Source organism: Heterocephalus glaber, unplaced genomic scaffold, assembly GCF_053883595.1.
Source record: "Heterocephalus glaber isolate CG9 unplaced genomic scaffold, H.glaber_assembly_v1.0 deba00001645, whole genome shotgun sequence".
NCBI lineage: Eukaryota > Metazoa > Chordata > Mammalia > Rodentia > Bathyergidae > Heterocephalus > Heterocephalus glaber.
In genome coordinates, this window is record NW_028258398.1 from 920,006 (window position 1) to 934,388 (window position 14,383).

Below are 14,383 nucleotides of genomic sequence, written 5' to 3' on the forward strand. Positions count from 1 at the left end.
TCTGTCCATCCCAACTGCACACCTTCGTTTCCTACTGCACCCTCAATTTCTTCTGCTGCTTTACCAATAACATACCGTAAAAACAGCACACATCTCACACACTGCACAGTCTCCTCTGTATATCACAGGTGCTCAATAAATACGTACGTGTGGCTGATGACAGCCCAGATTGCTTCTGCTTTGTCAGATGGATCACTCATAAATAATCTTCAAAACCTGATTTAAAGATCACGCCTCTTTGCCTTTTTACCAAGATGGCGCCAAAGGCGAAGAAGGAAGCTCCTGCCCCTCCCAAAGCCGAAGCCAAAGCAAAAGCTTTGAAAGCCAAGAAAGCAGTGCTGAAAGGCATCCACAGCCACAAAAAAAAGAAACTCTGCACGTCACCCACCTTCCGCCGTCCCAAGACACTGCGGCTCCGGCGGCAGCCGAAAAACCCTCGGAAAAATGCCCCCAGGAGAAACAAGCTTGACCTCTATGCCAACATCAAGCCTGACCACAGAGTCAGCCATGAAGAAGATAGAGGACAACAACACACTCGTATTCATTGTGAATGTCAAGGCCAACAAGCACCAGATCAAATAAGCTGTGAAGAAGCTCTATGACATTGATGTGGCCAAGGTCAATACCCTAATCAGGCCTGATGGAAAGAAGAAGGCATATGTTCGAATGGCTCCTGATTATGATGCTTTGGATCTTGCCAACAAATTTGGGATCATCAAACTGAGTCCAGCTGGCTAATTCTAAATACACATTATTTTCACCATATTAAAAAAAAAAAAGATCATGCCTCTTTGAGGTATATTCTTCATCTCTCCAATAACCTCTTTTTCTGTGTTTTTTGATAAATAGGATTTTATTTGTCACTGTTAAAAATCTGGATTTTAAACAGATTCTTGGCCCGGTGGTTCAGTTGCATCGGCTCATTGAATTTTCACACCAGTCTCATCCCCAGTAGCTTTTCCAAAGCTATAGCCTTTGCCATGAAGCACCCTGGGTTTTCCCAATTCAAACTTGAACTTCTTCAGCATGCTTACTTCTCTAACAAAGACATCATGAAGAGGTTAAATAGACTGGAAAGACTTTTCTATGTCTTTCCCAATGTTGTCTGGAATCAATTTATCGACCACTTTCTTCAAGTCACCACCACCTGAGTGCGCCTCACAGGCAGCTGAGTTCCTTGCGTGTGCTGGCAGGTTCTTAATAAATGCAACAGGTTGTCCTCAACTTCTGGGCTGAAGTTCACATCCAGGTCAAAAGGCTGGGTTGTGCTTCACTGCCAGTGCATTTTGAATACAAATTTCATCCGGAATTCCTGCTTAAATTGCAGAATTCAGCTGAACAGTAAACTCTTTAATGAGTGATTCTAATATCCCAGTCTCTATGGAGACTCTCCATCCAGGCCCCTAAGGACCAGAACTGACACTGTGTAAATGGAGGCTTGGCCTTGGCCTTGTGTCTCACAGGCTGGCCTCCAGGCCTTTGTTCACTGAGACCAGCAACTCGACCTGTGAGATCACTGTGGCCCTAGCTTGGCCACATCCCTTCTCATAACCCCACCCCCGTAATACCGAGACTCTGGGAGGCTCAGCCCCATAGAGAACACTCGTGCCAAAGTCAGGCTCATGACACGCTTGGGGTTGACCACTGGTAGGAAGAGTCCATGCAGGCAGTAGGCTTTGTGGTTCCCAGAAGCCAAGAATGCAGCAGAGTGCATGAGATCTAGGTCTGATCCAGGAGCAGAGCACTGGTTTCTTCCCCCACTCATGGACCTGCTGTCCCAGGAAGGGAGCAGCCCTCTTCCCATAAGCACAGGAAAGACTTTTGGGGGATAGCAGTGCAGGCACCACTTTGATCACATTTGCCCCCAAACAACATGGCCTCTCAGATCGGTGACATAGCACTGCGCATCCCATGAAAATGGCCAAGGCCTTGTAGGCTTTGCTGGAGCCACCTCTGAGCATCCAGGCAACAGAGCAACACACCCTGAGAAGAGCAGCAGGTAGGGAAGGCTCAATAGGCAAGGTGTCGGGCCGTGCCCCAGTGGGCCAAGGCATCAGTGGAAACTCTTCTGGGTGGGAGCAGTGCTGCTTGGGGCCAGGGTGGGTTCTGCTGCTTGATTCTGTAAGGTTCAAAACCTAGGCACCTGTATGAGGTGCCTGCAGTTGCTGAGCTGAAGCCAGGCAGGATGGGGATGAACCTGTTCCCTGTTTTCCCAGCCAACAGGAACAACTGCTGGGCAGAGGAGCCTAAGCTTGTACCATTGCCATGATAAATCCTGGGTCTTAAGCAGACAAAACAGTCCTGTAGTTTCTGCTTGCATCTGTTGGGCCCCAGTTCATTCCCAAAGCAAGAGGCTGGACAACAGAGTGTAGATACTTCTGCCCGCTGAAGTCCCCACACCTGCCCCTGTGTCCCCAGTGATGAATTCACATCCTGTAATGTCACTGCTTCTCCTCCTTGCTCTCATGACCTATGAACTGAGCCTGGAGTTTACATCCAGTGACAGGTGGGAGGTAGGGGATCCTGAGGTCAAGGGGCTTCAAATCCAACCTGGTGCTGAAGGCCTTGATGGGAGGTGGAGCATCTGCCCAGGTAGGTTGCTCTGCGCCCTTTCACTTCCTGCAGGGCTCCCTGTGGATGGGCAGAGTAGTGTTGCAGGTGTCCTGGGAAAACTACCTTTTATGTTTAGCCCGCACAGCGCACAGGCAAGGGAACAGATGCATCTCCTGCTCCATGCTTTTCCGGAGGGCACTGATTTCGTGGATTGGGGTTAGGGAACCTCAAGACTGACAAGCAAATGACTGTGAGCGGAATCACTCACCTCTGGCTGGCATCTGCCTGGGTCTTCAGAAGGCCAGGCTGCCAGCTGCCCACATAGGCTTCAGGTGCCCTCCTGCTGCCTCATTTTCCTCAGCTCCCAGAGACAAGATAATGGCAAGCTTGTTTCCAGCTTAGTCTTGATAATCCTGCTAAACGCCCAGCAGGCCACCTCATCTCCAAACACTTTGCTTTTCTCACTCTGTTACAAAAGTGCGTAAAGGAATAGAGTTGGGTTTCCCTGTGGGGAGTTTAAAGCCAATGTACACCAACTAGAGGATAGAAGAGTGAAGAAAGATTGGTGAACAGCAGCATGTAAGGAGCACTCCTGGGACAAATGCCAAAACAGTGTCTCCTCAACACAGTGGGGAGCTGGATTTTATGGCAGTCTGTACACTCATACTGGGAAGACCGACCCTCTCCTATAGAGGCAGGCACATTCCTATCACGAGAGATCACATTGCAGATCATGCTCTTTTATACACTGTATGGTCACAAATGGTGGATGAGAGCCAGGGATTTAGCTCAGTGGTGCTGCCACCTGCCTTCCAAGTTCAAGGTCTTGAGTTTGATCCCCATTACAAAACAAAAATAAAATGGTGGAGGAGAACACATCTAGATAGAGTGGCAAATTGAGCATTATCATGTGTGTGTGTCTTTCATTTTTTTCAGTATGGTGGGTTGAATCCAGGGCCTTTGTACTGTGCAACGTCCTCAGCTCCACTCCCCCATTTTATTGTTTGTTTTGCAAAAGGGTCTCACTATGTCGCTTAGTTGCCCAGGTTAGGCTTGACCCTTTGATCTTCCTGACTCAGCCTCCTAGAGGATTGGAATTGCAGTCGTGCACAACCATGCCTGATTTACGGTGGAAGTATAACAAGCGAAGTTGAGTCTAGGTCACCAGGAAGAGGTGTTGTACAGTTTGGGTTCATTTAAACAAATTCCCTGTGTTCTTTTCAGGAGGGCGTCATCTGAAATAAATAAACTGCTTTAAGGGGTGTTCACTGTCAGCAGCATTTTCTTTCCCTGACCTGGGAAGAAACTTGAATTATGAACTTAACTCTTTCCAGGATTCTGGTGACTAATGAAATTGGTCGTGAACCAAATCAAATTTCCCCCTAGGGTTCAATATAAATAGGGTGAATTAATTCTGAACCCAAGGACTTTTTTCACCCCCCAAATATGAAACAGAATACAGTGCTAAGAAATAGAACCCTAACTTTGTTTGAGGCAACTTCTGGTGTGGAGGACAGAAAGGTGGGGAGGGAGGAGGTCATGGTTTGGAGGGACGGTCACCTTCCATAAGGACATCGGGGAGATCTCCTTAAGGGGTTTTCTCTTTTCATCTCTTAGCCACAGGGTCAGTTTTGATGAAAAATATGTCTAATGTCACTTGTCTTTTCCTGCCCTGAATAACCCTCCAGAAATGAGAGACCATGGTAGGGTTTACCAGATCCAACACTCTGTTCATCACAGTTATGTTGGGGTGCTGCTTCTCAAAGAAATCCTGGCACTCCTTGCATTTTCCATAGTGGATTTTATCATGTCCCTGCTAACACCAGTCTGTCTTCCTCTTCCTCAGTGGAATGCTTCTTGACAAGCACCTTCTGCTGCTCACTCTGGAGTTCAAGTCCTTCTGTCATCAGCTCCTCCCTATGGGCCTCACAAGCTCCTCTAGGTCTGCACCATCAACACCCAGACCCATAGTCCTGCCCATGGGCGCAATCTCCTCCATTACCTGTATGTCAGAGCCTATAAAGTCACCTTCAGTGACACATTCTGGCCTCAGTTTCCTCCAGGCTGAGATTAAGGTCCAGTAGGTGACATCTTCCTCGGCTTTAGCAATGAGGTTGATGCAATGGACGACATTGATTTGCTTCTTTCAGAACTCTTTCAGAATCAAGGACATCTCTTTGGTGACTTTAAAACACCTGGAGAAGAGCACTTTATGCACAGCTTCTGGAAGCTGCAGATCACATGCTGGTTGGTCCATGAGCTGCAGAAGAGGTAACCAGTTTGGGGGGGTGGGGGGTTGACCTTTATGAAGTCAACATCCAATTCATCCACCAAGGCTGGAGGGTGTGTGGGCCACTGTCCATCAGAAGAAGGCAACTTTCAGGCACTTGGTTGTCAAAAAGCTATTTCCTAATGGTGGGTGCAAACACCTCATGAAGCCATCCTGTGACCATTGCCTTGAGACACAAGCTTTCGCAATGGGAAATTTGTATATTTGGCAGTTTGTATCTTTGGCGGAGAAGTGTATTTGGAATCCCTTGCTAACCACCTCACACCTAGACCTCTTCCCATTATGAGCACAGTGCTCAAAGCTGACTGAGAAAGGGGTACAGGGTAGAGAAAGACTGAGGCTTTTTTTTTCATTAGTTTTATTGGTTCATTTTCGGTATACAATATGCTGACTTTCATTATTGGGAACTTGTACCTTTCCATGATGTGTGTTGCTTCTCATTTTTTCTGCATTCCCCTGCCCTCCCTTCAACCCCTCCACCCTTCCCTATTTAGGAAGACTTTGTTTCCATTTTTCCTATTTATTCCCTTCCCTTATTTCCTTTCCCTTACCCTTCCCACTTCCCCTTCCCCTTTGGACCTTTTCTTCCTATTTCACATTATCTATTATACATTGTGATCCTTATTTACACTTTCAGTTTCTCACACCAGAGAAACTATTTGGTATTTCCACCAGGGCTTTGGTCGAAGAGAGCAATTATAAGGGGCAGAAGGGGCTCCATTGGTCACCTTTAGGCCGATTTCTGAGCTTGTATCCTGGGCCCAGAGAGGAGACAGCAGTTTTGGTTACACTGCTAGAATTGAGGTGTCAGGGTCCTGAGGAGGGACAAAGGCTGGGTAGGGGGAGACTGAGGACTCCTTGGAAGATTTGCCTGAGTTTGGTTTTCACGTTCTGTTCCATGACTCAGTCATCACCGGGTATTGGGAATGTGGGTTCACTCATCTCCCCCAAAGGTGAGCTGCTTGTGGTTATCTTGGACAGTCAGCATACAGCAAGCTCTTCCTGTGTCTGCAATAGGTTGTGTATGGAGCAAAGTTCTACCTTAAACATGCACATTCTGGGGCCAGGGATTTAGCTCACTGGTTCCGCCACCTGCCTTGCAAGTGCCAGGACTCCAGTTTGAGCCCAGGGAGCAAAAAAACCCAAGAAAAATGCACATTCCTGTTATACCAAGATTGACCACAGTAAATGCACTAACATGGTCTTGGCTTCAGGACAGCTTCTGGTTTGTTCATCAGGCTTGCGTCTGCCTGAAGGACACTTACCTGCCAGGTAGAGGGTCTCAGGTCTCTGCACGTTTTTCTTCGCTTGACTGTTGTATTTTATCCCATTTGTCAAAACTTCATTTCCTTCTTTACTTTGTGTATAATTTGTTACATTGTCATTAATACGTTTGCAGCCCATGATGATTATATTCATTGTGAAGTTGGTACATTTAATGGATAGAATGGAAATCAGGCCCTACCTGCTCCATTATGGTGCAATCCATAAACCATAGATTGTTCTCACAGTTGCTTCTATGGAGAACACATTCCCTGTCCCCAGGCATTGCCAGCATGAGGCCTACTCCATCTGGATGATCCTTTATGACAAATGCAGTGGGAAGCAGTCCACACTGTGAGAGTGTAGCAGCATTTGGCAAGGACAGGTGAGTGTGCTCGGTCGTGGAGGGAGCCCAGGACAGCACGGTGCAGGCCATGAGCAATGGGCTGTGCATGGAGACTGAGAAGATAGCTCCCGGCAGCTTTCATGGGCACGGGCTCAGGCACGGGGCTGTCTGCAGTTCCTATACCTCGGGGAGGATTCTAGGAGGTAGAGGAGAGCAGGTCTCAATGGGATGGGCTTGTAATGCCTCGCTACCCAGCTCACCTTGCTGCAAGGTGAGAAGGCATGTGGGGTCTCTGCACATCAGGGCAGTGTGGGAGGGAGGTTAGTGCAGAGCCTGTGGTCACCACCCAGGCTGGGCCACCCGGGAACTATGCTCACTCACCCGGCACGGAGCACAGAGTCGCTGGCCTTGCGGGGAGAATCACCCCTCTGGTGGAGTCCACACCCCTTCCCAGAGATCCAAATTGGCCCAAGGCCTAAAGGTGGACACCCAGGCATAGTGGTAGTTGTCAGAGTTTGTTTTTCAAAACTGCATAATGAAGCCAGGAGAGGTGGTAGAGCTCTCTATTCCCAGTAATCTGGGAGGATGAGGCAAGAGGATCGCACGTTCCAGCCCAGGTTGGACAACTTAGCTTCTTAGTGAGACTCTGTGACATAATTCAAAACAAAAATTAAATGGGCTGGGGATCAAGCTCAGTGAGCAGGTACTAGGTTCAATCCCCAGGACTGAAAAAAACTTTACTGACGTGCAAACTGTCTAGAGCAGCGGTTGCAGAGACAACCATAATACCATGTCATTGTGGCCAGTGAATGAGCAAAGTGGGTACATGAGATGACAGAAGAGCTGTGGCCTGGCCTGGCACTCTCCTCACCCACCAGCAAAGACACACAGGCTGAACCCTAAGATGAAGACAGAAAGAAGAGCACCTCAGGGGGAGGCCACAGTTCCTGGTCACAGATGACTCTGGCTATGTCTTTTCTTTTATTATTCATTATATTGCATTTCTCATTTGACTGGAATAAAAAATGTTTCTTTTTTTTTTCTGGTACCAGGGATCGAACTCGGGTCCTTGCGCTTGCGCAGCAGGCAGCGAAACCACTGAGCTAAATTCCCGGCCTAAAGAATTTTCTTATCTGACAAGACAGCCAGCTAATTTACTGAACAGGTGAATGAAACATGGATAGGATCCTCTAGGATTTTCCATTGTATAAAAAGCAGGATTCATCAGTCTCTTCCAGGATTCTGTGGCCAAACAGGAAGCTAACTGAACTGATGTCAAAAATGTGCAATAGGGACATAAGATGAGTGGTGGCCAGGGACCAGCAACAGGGGAGAGGGGAGGAACCACTCACAGGCACAGCACTGAGGAAAATGCTCTGGACCCGGACAGCAATGACTGAGGCGCAGCTCTGAGAAGGCCCTTCATGCCACCACACTGGTCATTTTAAACAAGACTAAAATCTTAACTTTTATTTAAAAAATAATTCTATTATTTACATAAGTCGATAAAATAGGAGCAAAAATACACGCCAAAACATAAACAAGAGTAATGGAGGGGAATGGCAGGGGTGGGGCAGGAGCTTGGCCCAGCTGCAGCTCAGGAGCTGATGCCCGCCGTGCAACCACCAGGGTCCACAGCTGTGCAGCTGGTGGAGAAGGGGTTCCTGGCTCTGGCTCTGGCTGTGGTCCCAGGCTGAGGAGGGAGCTGCAGGTGGAGCTGGCACGAGCTCTACAGGTGGGACTTCAGCTTGGGCTGGAGCTGGCCCTGCAGCTGCAAGAGAAAAAAATCATCACAAATTGTCCATGTTCCTTCCTGGGACCAAACCTTCCCGCTGCCCGTCAGAGAGCTCTGTGCACACAGCCGCCCCCAGGAAGTCTTCTCAGCCTGCATGCACCCACTAACTGCTGAGGGTCTCAGTATTCCCGGTCACCCAGAACCTGGAAGCTCTCTGTGTCCAAAGGCCCATCCCCTACCCACATATCCACAGGCTCATATCCCAGTCCTGCTCACCCTTGGGCTCGGCCTCAGTGGGCTCAGTGTGCTCTTGCTGGCCCAGGAGAATTTCAGTTGGTGAATCCCCCTGGGAGCTCAGCTCTAGTAAGGAGTCACGGGCAGAGGATGTGGACCTGGAAAAGACAGACTGAGCAGCAAAGTGAGAGACCTGCTCTTTCCCCCCACACTACCTGTTGGAGGCACCTGCAAGAATGGACACATGAGCTTCCTGCCCGGTCTGTGCATGGTCCAACCCCACCATCTCCCATGCCCAATGGAACAGTCCTGGCCCAGGCAGCCCTGAGCGCCTGACAGATGGCTCCGGGGGAAGAAGTCATTGTTCAGTGGTGTGACCACCTCTGCCTTCCTCAGGGCAGCCTGACACACTGTCTCTCTTCCTGTCCTCACTGTCAGCTCCATGAGGACAGAGACTGGCATCTGCTCTCTGGTTGCATTCAAGGGCATGGGGCTGCTGCTCTATAACTCAGTATCTGAGAAGTGAGGGGACAGTAGGCATCTGTCCTGCCCTGCCTCAACTCAGGCTTCAGCTCATGTAGTGACGTGTTGTCCAGTTCTCTGTGCCCCTCTGGGCTCTTTTTGCAGTGCTTTGAATCCACACCTAGGGAGGCCATGAAGGGTCTCATCTACTGCAATGGAAATAATGCCTGCTCTGCTGTCCATGGTGACTGTGTGGACCTCAATTGCATTGAAATCCAGAAGGCAGGGATGGCATCTGCTCTGGTTAGTGAACCATACTCATTGGCTGGAAAAGTGTCTGTATGCAGTGTGTCTCCGTGTATACTGGTGGACCTATGTATCCACCTGCTCTTCCATGATGTCTGAGTGGCCTGGGACCTGTGCATCTACCAAGGATTCCTGCTCTGAGACCACCCTGAAGCCCATTGAGTGACTCTGGAATCTCCATTACAGGGAACACAACTTGCCTCAAGTTCAGAGGTCAGTGAAGGGAAGGCAAAGCTTCCCAGGGGGATGGAAGATCACCTGTGAGAATTAGCATGGCTGCTACAGCAGGTCTTCCACGAGGCCAAGGCCAGGGTCCACACTTATGATAGACCCCATTTCATCCTACAGTCATGAAGTGAGCTTAGTTTTCTCAGCAGCCCATTGTTCAGATTTCCAAACTGAGGCTGACAGAGGTGCTTGCACATTCCCATGATATGGAGCCATAGTGGCCAAAGCTCACTGTGCTGCTGATAGCAGAACTCACCTTCCCACCATCCCCTCCTCTGGGGAGGAAATGGAGGCCCTGGAGGGGTCTGGGGAGGAGGTGCCCCAGATGGGGCAGCTACCCAAGAAGGCCTTCTCTGGGGGCTCCATCAGGGTGTGAGGTGTGCCTGGCTCCACTGCCCTCACTATGCAGACCTCTGGCAGGCTCTCAGCCACTTGATTTCCAATCTGTAATGGGACAGTGGGCAGTGGGGAGACATGGAATTAGGGTCCCACCCATGGCTCATCAAAGGGGTCTGAGGGTGAGGGCCAGAGCAGACCCCAAATTGTCCATAGTGGCTGATACCAGAGGAGGCACAGAAGGCCCCAGCAGAAAGTGATCTTCATACTACAAGTGAAATATTACAAGGGACCTGTAGACATGCTAACATTTTCATACCAGCTCCTCAGCTGAAGAGGGGTTGTGTGTAACTCCATGGTGAAGAGCAACAGCCCAACAATCCTGCGACCCATCTCAGGGTAAAGATGAGTAAACAGAGGCTCCCCCTGGGACCCCAGGGCCATTTATGAAGTCACACAGAATGTTCCCCAGGTTCCTGTTGAAATGTCCCAGGAAGAGTCAGGCCAAGCTTCCTTTTCCATGTGAGGCTGAAAAGCTGTGTTCACTGCCGCCCACATAAAAGGTCCTTTAGCCCAGGCCTCCTGGACATCTAGCGGGTGCCACACTGACACCTGGGCCGGGTGTTACAATGAGCTGAAAGGGCAGAATGAAATCATGACAGGGTTGAAGTGAATCCAGTGTCCTTGTCCCTTTTCTGATGTTCCCACCAATGTGTGGACGGCGACCTTCCCCTGGCCAAGGTGCATTATGAGTAGAGAGGATGTGTGGATTGAGGACATGGGGCCCAGATTCCTTTGACACTGGGACTCTGGTCGACAGCTTACCAAGCCCTGCAGGGAGGAGGTAAAGATGCTATCTGTCCCCAAGGGTCCTCCCTGTCCTCCTATGTCCTCAGGACAGAGTCCACTCTGCTCACACACACACCTCACACCCTAGCTGGCACCTGTTGTTATTGTGGGACCCCTGTGTCTGTCCCAGCACCGGACACACAGGCCCCAGTGACCAGCTCCAGGCTGAGGTCCTGTGTGCAGCTCTGTTGGGACAAAGCCCGCAGCTGGTAGGAAGCATGAGGCTCTGCCTGACCACAGTTTGTGCTGTTTCTGCCCCAGATAACCTTGTACTCTCGAAACATAGAAAGCTCTGTCACAGGCTTCTGCCCCATGAGGACAGGAGATGGCAATAGAGACTGTGGCTCATCACTGGGCACCGCCCTTCTCCTCCTGCCAGCCCTGCCATGGGGGGGCCATGTGACAGGACCCCGGGCTCACAGCCTCCCAGCACCCACTCCTGCCCAGGAGGAACTTCACTCATACCGGGCCCCCTATCCCCCGCCCCCCAGACACTGAGGAAGGAGGGTGGGAGTCGTGCAGGGGACTCACAGAGGTGGCCAATCCTAAATGGTCCTGTCCTGGACTCAGTGGCTCCGAGTGTGTGGTGGCCAGGCCCAGGGAGACCTGCCCTGGGCTCCCTCTCATCTCAGCGCCAGTGGTCGCTGGGTGTGGTGAGACCTGCCCTGAGCTGCCCATGAGGGCAGGAAGGTTCCTGGCCGGTGGCCTGGTGCGTCTGGACCCAGTGATCCATCTTCTCACTTGGCCCCAAATGCTTTCTCTTCGCGGGGTGCTGAGGCTGCGGCCTCGAGGCCTGGGAAAGCAGCACAGCACGTTCGCTGCTGACTCTCTCCAGCCAAGTGACTGTTAGGCAGCCTTGGTGAGGCTGTGGTGCCCAGTGACTCCAGGGTTCCGAGTTCTGTTTGGACCTGTCGCCAAGGAAGTGAGGTCATGTGCTGGGGTCCATCAGCTGAGCCTCCCCCTCTGATAAGAAGACCCTATGGGCCCCTTTCCTTTCATAGTGGGACGCCCCTGTGTGCTCCTTAGAAAGAGCAATGGAAAACTAGAATAGCAACTTAGAACTTAGCAAGACCTTTTGCAAAGCAAAAAATAATACAAGGGCTGGGCAAGTCACTTACCATGAAGGCCCAGGTTCATCCCCAATACCAAGGGGAACAAAGATATGCTAGTTCTGCTAGTTCATACATTTAAAGTGAGGTCAATTCACATTACTATCTGTACTTCTGTCGAGCTCAATTTCTTTTCCTGTATGTAGTTTTAGATGGAAAATCATGTTTAGCTTAGGGGTTGCAGAGTGACAATGGTAAAGTGCATAAGAGATGAAGAAGTTTAACGTATGTACAAGGGAGTAACTATTGTTATGAACTGGGGGTTCATAACCGGATAAAGGGGCATGGTTAAGTAGCTCCCAGTGAACCAAACTGAGTGCATAGAGACAGGTGTGTGTGCGCGTCAACACACACTCACGCACACACAGCCCTCTGAGAAAAATATAAAAAGTCACTCCCAAAGGCACTAGAAAGGAAAGATGCAGGCAAAATTGAAATGGAGTGAGCCTTTGTCAGAACAGGCAGCCAGTGAGAATCCTGCTTTTATAGAAACTGAGGCAGGTCCCATTTGGCATTGGATAGTTAATACTAAATAGAAAATAATCACTGTCTTACTAGCTTGAAGAAGCAGAAAATAGTGTCATACCCAACATCAGCTCCTAGAAAAGTTAGTAGGGAAATTTGGGGTAGAATGAGAAAATCAGTAAAGCCTCCAAATTTAAATGCTGCCCACAGCTTTGGCTGATCTGTGAATTGCATGCACAGATCAGACCTCAAGCAAGGATAAGGCGAACACTGCTGAAAGAACAAGGTGACCTGTGTTGCTCTACCTCCTTTGAAGGCATGTGGATCTCCTAGTTGTTCCCTCTGAGCCAGGCTTCACCCCTGCAATCAGTCAATCAATCTTCCACACTATGATCCCAAAGGAGTCTTTCTAATGGATCATAGCATTTCCCAATTTAAGGTCTGTCAAGAGTGATTTTTCATCAGATTCAGAATAAAGTTCCGATTATTGGAATGATAAAAAGCTACTTGGCCCATCCCATGTTCAGCTTTGCTGTCTTCCAGTATTCTGCTATGTGAACCCTTACTCCAATTGTGAAAAACACTCGTGCTCCAACTATACACTGCTCCATCACACATCCCATCTCTGCATGTTCATTGCCTCTCTCTCTCTGGATCATCTTTCCAACCCCCTTTACCTTTACTCCTAGTGTTTCTTCAAGACTCAGTTCATGCCCAGATAAGTCAAGACCTACCCTCTGTGATTTCATAGCTAAGTCCACACATAAATTACAACTTATTTACCATGTGTAGGTCATGTTACTGTCTGTGCCCCTCCCTAGGTGATATCTTTAAGATAGACCTTCGATATCTCCATATCGTCATTGCCTTGAATATTCAAGAAATATTTGATGATGGAATAAACAACATCATTAGAGGCAAGAAATTTGAAAGAATTCCATCAGACAAAGGAAACAGAGATCTAGACAGATTCGATGAGTTGTACATAGCTACGATTCGATGAGTTGTACATAGCTACACAGCTAATTATGGCAGAAGTCAAACTGGATTTGGAGGGAGGATTCTGGGGAGCGAACCCAGGGCTCTCTATCATGGATAGCTCGCCCCCAGTCCTTTTTATTTTGAGATAATGTCTCACGAAATTGTCCAATCTGCCCTGAACTCAAAATCCTCTTGCTGCAAACCTCCCAAATAGCTGGGATTACAGGCATATGCCAACAAGCCCAGTTTTCATTTACTTTTTCTGGTTTGTTTGTTTATTATTTGTTCTAAGATAAGGTTGAAGCCTTGTAATTCAGGCTACCCCGGAACATATGATCCTCCTGCCTCAGCCACCTGAGTCCTGAGATTACAGGCAGGTGCCACCACACCTGACTCTAAAATTAGAATTAATACCTGATGTGCTATTCTCTCCTTTAATATAACTTCTCTTCTACAGGCATGCTGTACCACTTATGAAAATCTCACCACAAATTTCACTATGAAAAGTTGCCCCTACGCGTGGTAGGAACACATACAATTTTAAGTAAAAACTATTCCAAGATATTGCCTCACTACCAGCTCCTATCGGTAGGTATTGAGCACCTCAGGAAGTTACCTTCAAATTTGCAAATTTTTTTTCTGTCATAAAGTATTTCAAAGTCAGTGTCTTCTAACCGTCAGCTGATCTGCCTCAGTGCCATTTCAGATGATGGTTCTTACAGGAGGTGAAAAACCTGGGATTTAAGGAAGCAAAAACTGTTTTTAAACTACTGTGGAGTGGCTTTTGTGCCATCCTTATTGTGAATTGAGTCAGATTAGAGGGGCTGCGGATATGCTCAGCACTTGCCTAGCATGCAAAAAGCCTTGGGTTATCCTAGCACTGAAAAAGAAAAAATCTGACTTGATTGTTTATGTCCCTGCCAGTGCATAGAGGCTGTAACTGCAGCCATTGTCTGCTCAGTAAAAGTAACAGAGTCAACTAACTGATACGCAGCTCTGAACACATGCAGAGCCCAAAATAAAGTTACTGGACTCTGCAAGGTTACCAAATTCTGTATAATTATAGGACCACAGTCTCAGAACCATGTCTCTGGAAAATGTTGGAGAATTATTTCCAAATCACTTCTGCTTGGTATTTTATAAGCTCGGATGGTAACAACAGATAGCAAATAATATCTTTTATCTTTGAATTTGCATTTTTTGTTTCTTTTCTACACCACAAAGGC

General features: G+C 48.6%; 1 long non-coding RNA gene and 1 pseudogene across 1 annotated transcript; one reads left to right on the forward strand and one right to left on the reverse strand.

Annotated features, from left to right (window-relative positions):
- The first annotated feature begins 254 nt into the window (after positions 1 to 254).
- On the forward strand, positions 255 to 738 carry LOC106008703 (large ribosomal subunit protein uL23 pseudogene; annotated as a pseudogene).
- Positions 739 to 7,763: 7,025 nt separating this feature from the next.
- On the reverse strand, positions 7,764 to 13,767 carry LOC147822377 (uncharacterized). Its single transcript, XR_015445734.1, has 3 exons — positions 11,134 to 13,767; positions 8,464 to 9,861; positions 7,764 to 8,223 (listed from the first exon to the last, which is right to left on the reverse strand). It is a non-coding gene; the product is annotated as an uncharacterized LOC147822377 (long non-coding RNA).
- Between the last annotated feature and the right edge of the window lie 616 nt (positions 13,768 to 14,383).